The sequence below is a fragment of the Camelus ferus genome, chromosome 13, assembly GCF_009834535.1.
Source record: "Camelus ferus isolate YT-003-E chromosome 13, BCGSAC_Cfer_1.0, whole genome shotgun sequence".
Classification (NCBI taxonomy): domain Eukaryota; kingdom Metazoa; phylum Chordata; class Mammalia; order Artiodactyla; family Camelidae; genus Camelus; species Camelus ferus.
In genome coordinates this window covers 40,161,766-40,166,951 of record NC_045708.1, presented here as the reverse complement: position 1 = coordinate 40,166,951, position 5,186 = coordinate 40,161,766, and the positions used below count along the sequence as shown (strand labels likewise).

General features: G+C 45.9%; 1 pseudogene; it reads left to right on the top strand.

Annotated features, from left to right (window-relative positions):
• The first annotated feature begins 2,360 nt into the window (after window positions 1–2,360).
• LOC106730860 lies at window positions 2,361–3,980 on the top strand (annotated as a pseudogene).
• Window positions 3,981–5,186: the final 1,206 nt, after the last annotated feature.

Below are 5,186 nucleotides of genomic sequence, written 5' to 3'. Positions count from 1 at the left end.
CCCCTCCATTCAAAACTAAATTGCATTCTCAGGAATGCAAAATGGTACAGCTACTCTGGAAAACAGTTTGGCGTTTTCAGTAAAATTAATTATATACTTAACCTGCGACTCACCAACCCCACTACTGGTTAATTTCTCTGGGAAAAAAGAATAGGGTCATGCAAACACCTGTACAGAGATGTATATAGCTGGTCTCATCATAATTGCCGACAAGTGGAAACAAGCCACATGTCCTTCAGTGGGTGACCAAATAAAGAGGCTGTGACATACCCATACCACGGAATCCTGTGTAACAATAAGGGATGAATGCCCTGTTGGTCCACCCAACAACTGCATGTATTTCAAAGGCATGATGCTGAGTGAAAGGAGTCGGACTCAGAAGACTGCATACTGTATGAGTCCATTTATCTGTCGTTCGCCATTTACAAGCAAAGCTACAGTGACAGAGAAGAGGTGAGTTGTTGCCAGGGAGGAGGGGTGCAGGGAATCTGTGACTATGAGGGAGTTAAAAAAAAAACAGAATAATAAGTTGAGTGGGAAGAAGAAGAATAAATTATGTGTCTGTCACTTTTTTTTTTTGTCTATCACTTTTTGATTCACAAATTATTTTCATTAGATTCTCATAGCTCAGAAACCACAATGGACAGACAAAATGACTTGCCTGGGAAATACTGATGTGATCCTTGAGACCCATCCTTCCAAGTTCAAATTCTGGGTCCTTTTCACCACATCTCACTAGGTGATACCTGAAGTCCTTTTCTTTTCTAAAAGGCTTGCAGGAAGAACCAGTTATATCTGATCTACTTTTTGTCTGGTTTTGTTTCGTTTTTTTTTTTTTTCCAAGTTCCTATGTCAACCTGCTCATGCCCATGGAAATTTTATATTTTCTTAGAGAAAAATAACAAATCAATGCATAACTCAGTAAAATGACACGTTAGTTGGAAGGCACTTTTTTGACTGGCTCTTTGAATGAATGATCAGAAAAATCAGCTGTCGTAAATGTGAAAGCATTCATTCACGTATTCAGTCCTTTGACACATCTTTACTCAGCCACATCATGCAATGTGCCGTGACTTGGCGTGAACCATTTCTATTGCTGTGAACACTCTCCCAATGTCCCTTTCTGGCTAAATCCCACACATCCTTCAGATCTCAGCTGCAACACCAGTTTCCCAGTGGCCTTCCCTGTCCTCCAGCAAGCTCGCTTAGGTGTTTTCTTGAGACCCCATCGCATCCTGCATATTGTTCTACATTGATGCTAATCATTTCAGTACAACGTGGTAGCCATCTCTCCCACTGGACTGTGCGCACTGAAAGGGGGGAGGGGACCAGGACTGAATCATCTAGCACAGGTCTGAATTAGCACAATTAAGGGGCATCCATCCATTCATTGGACCATTGTTTATAAGTTCTTTCTTTGTGTCAGGCAACACTCTATTGCAGAGAAAAATACACCACCCACATTTTCACGGAACTTGTATTTAAAAGTGAAAGAAGGAGGAGGTCTCAGCTCAATCTCCAGAGCTCCCTAATGAGGCAGAGTCTTTTCCAACCCAGCAGGAGACCCCAGCTCAAGCTCCAGAAGAGGCAGAACCATCTGCAACTTTGCAGGAGCAACGAGCTCACCTCCAGAGCCTTCTTCTGGGGAGGTGGAACCTTCTCCAACTCAACAGGAATAGCCAGCTCCACCTCCAGGGCATCACGAGTGACAGCTTCAACTCCAAGTCACCACCAAGCTCAGCATTCAAACTTACCCAGTGTCACTGACAAGCCTGCAGACGTGGAGCTTACCACAACAGCAGAACACACTACAGAGGTGGGACCTCCAAATCAGCACGAGGCTTCAGCTTAGCCCTCAGGGCCCCTGACTAATGTGGGGTTTTCTAAAACCCAGCATGAGGCCTCCACCCTGCCTCCACAGCCACCTGAGGAAGTTAGTTGACATTTGCCAGTTGAACAGGAGGCTCCAGCTCAATTTCCAGAACCTGTTACACACAAGAAACCTTCAACACAACAGGAGGCCCCAACACAGTATCCAGAGCATCATGACAAAGAAGTTATACCTTCTGCAACCCAGCAGGAAAGCATAGCTCAGCATCCAGAGTCTCTGGTGAGGCTGAATCCTCTCCAGCTCATTCTCAAGAGCATGATGTGACAACAGCTTCTCCTCTAGGTCAGGATCAAGCTCAGTCTCTACAGTGGGCCAGTGTCACTGTTAAACCTGTGGATCTTGTACTTACCATAACTGCAGGGCCCACAAATGAAGTTGAAACTTCTCCACCCCAACAAGAGGCCTCAGCTCAGTCTAGGTGTCCCCTGAGGAGGTGGATCCTGAAATGTTGAACCTTCTCCAGTCCAGCATGAGCACCCAACTCAGCCTGCAGACACCTCTACAGATATTGCAGCTCAACCTTCAGTACATAATGAGGTGACCTTCTCACCTGTAGGTCCAGACGGAGCTCAGCATCCAGTGATGCCTAGTACCACAGGTAAACCCCTGGATCTAGTAGTTATCATCACTCCAGAGCCAACTAAGGAGGCTGAAAGTTCTCCAGAGCAGCCGGAGGGCTCTGCTCACTTTCCCGTTTCCCCCAAGCAGCCCAAATCTACTTCTCAGTCTCCAGAGTCCCCTGGGAAGGTGGAATCTTCTCCAGGCCAACAAGAGGCCACAGCTCAGACTCCAGATCCCCCTAGTGGGATGGAGCTTTCTTCGGTCCAGCAGGAGGCCCTGGCTCAGCCTCTAGTATATCTCCGGAGCCCCCTAAGGAAGTGGAACCATTTCCAGTCCCTCAAGAGACATTTCCTCAGCTTCTATAGCCCCCTGAGAATATAGAATCTTCTCCAGTCAAACAGGAGTTCCCAGCCCCACCCCTGGAACCCGTCAAAGAGACAAAACTTTCTCCAGCCCAGCAGGACGTCCCAGCTCAGCCTCCAGAGCCACCTAAAGAGGTCATAGCACAACCTCCAGTGCATTTTGAGATGACAGTTCCCACAGTAGGACAGAATCAAGCTCAGCAAACTCTCCCAGTGCCACAGTTGAACCTTTGGATCTGGGGCTTACCGTGACTCCAGAAGCTACTATGGAGGCAGAACATTCTACAGCCCTGCAGCAGACTACAGGTTCTCCAACATACCCTGGGGTGATACCTCCACATCCAGAGCAGTTTCATGCTCAGCATCCAAATCTAACTGAAGTCACAGTTAAACCTTTGGATCTGGGGCTTACCATGACTCCAGAAGCTACTATGGAGGTTGAACCTTCTCCAACCATGCAGGAGATCCCAGCTCAGTCTCTGGAGCCACCTAAGGAGGCTGTTGTTCAGCCTCCATTGTATCAGGCTGCAGCAGTTCCAAATCCAGGCCTGGATCAAGCTCAGTATCCCAACATTGCCCAACATCACAGTTCAACCTTTCAACATAGGACTTCCTATAACTTCAGAACCTATGACAGAGATTGAACATTCTACAACTCCTAGTCTGAAACCCCCTTAGGTGACACTTCTACATCCAGAGCAAGTTCACGTTCAGCATCCAACCCTGACTGAGGTCACAGTTCAACCTTTGGACCTGAAAACTTCATTAACTCCAGAATCTAATATAGAGGGTGAACCTTCTCCAACCATGCAGAACCCCCTCAGGAAGTTGTTGGAGTTCAGCCTTCAATGTATCAGGAGGTGACAGTTCCAGCACCAGATCAGGATCACACTGAGCATCCAACATCACCTAGTGCCACAGTTCAACCTTTGGATCTGGAACCTACCATAACTTCAGAACCTACTATAGAAGCTGAACATTCTACAGCTCTCCCTCCGAAACACCCTGAAGTGACACTTGCCCATTCAAACATCACTCAAGTCAGTTCACACTATGGACCAGGAACTTACTGTAACTGGTGCATCCAATGTGGGGTTGAACCTTCTCCAACCAAGCAAGAGACTCCAACTCAGTCTCCAGAGCCAACTAAGGAGGTTGTCATTTAATATCCATCCCATCAGGAGGTGACCATTCCAAATACAAGTAAGGATCAAGGTCAGCATCCAACATCGCCCAGAGTCACAATTCATCATGCAGACCTGGAGCTAACCATAACTTCAGAACCTACTATGGAGGCCAAACACTCTGCAGTCCTGCAGAAGACTACAGCTCCTCCTCCTGAGGTTGCCCTTGCACACCCAGACCCGACTTGAGTCACAGTTCCACCTGTAGAACAGGAAGTTACCATAACTCAGCATCCAGGGTCACCTAAGACACCTTCTCCTTCGACTCAGTTCAGTGGTGCATTGTAGAACATATACCCCAGAAAAGGAGCAACCAAAACAGATTGCTACCATAAGCACAAACATATGTGAGCTCCGTATCTGCAAAAATGAGACACTGTCATGTGTTGGTTTCAGCCAAAAGAAGAGGCTCCACAAAGTGTCTGTGCCAGAGCCCAACAGCTCCAACGGCACCTTCACCATCTTGTAAGAATTACTTTTCCTCATTTGTTCTCTGCATCCTACCTGATGTGGCAGCCTTTCTTCAAAGTCTTCCTGGGTCTTCCTCATCTCTGCAATGCACATTGACTGACCTTCTGTTTTTAACCTTTTGTTTGTCTTATAAACAATTTCTTATGTTCATATGTCTTCTTACTAAGGTCCCTTCTTCTCCAGTCTTTTATTTATAATTGCCCTTATTCTTTTTCCTTCTCCATTTTTTACTCCATTATTTAATTTATTAACATCTTCTCTTCTCTCATTTTTGCTCCATCCGCGTTATCGCAACACGTCCCTCTCCCCATCTCATTGGTGGTAATACAACAAAGTGGTTAAGAGTAGAGATTCTGGAGTCAGACTACCTGGGTTTGAATCCAGGTCTGCCATTTATTAGCTTTGTGACAGTTTCCTCATCTGGAAAATAGGGGTTATCATAGTCCCCATCTCACAGGATTATTGTGAAATTTAGATGAGTTAATACAGGTAAAGCTCTTATATTAGTGCCTAGAATATATCTGAATGTTAGCTATTATTATTATTCAATCCCTCAGTTATATCGAGAACTCATCTCTGCCTCCTGGATTTCTATATATGGCACCCATTTTATGCCCAACCCAAGGCTAAGTATTGTGGGAGCCACAGAACATGACAGTGATAGGTGGGAAGAAGGAATATGCCTTAAAAGGGAGGTGATGTATAATTGAGTATTAA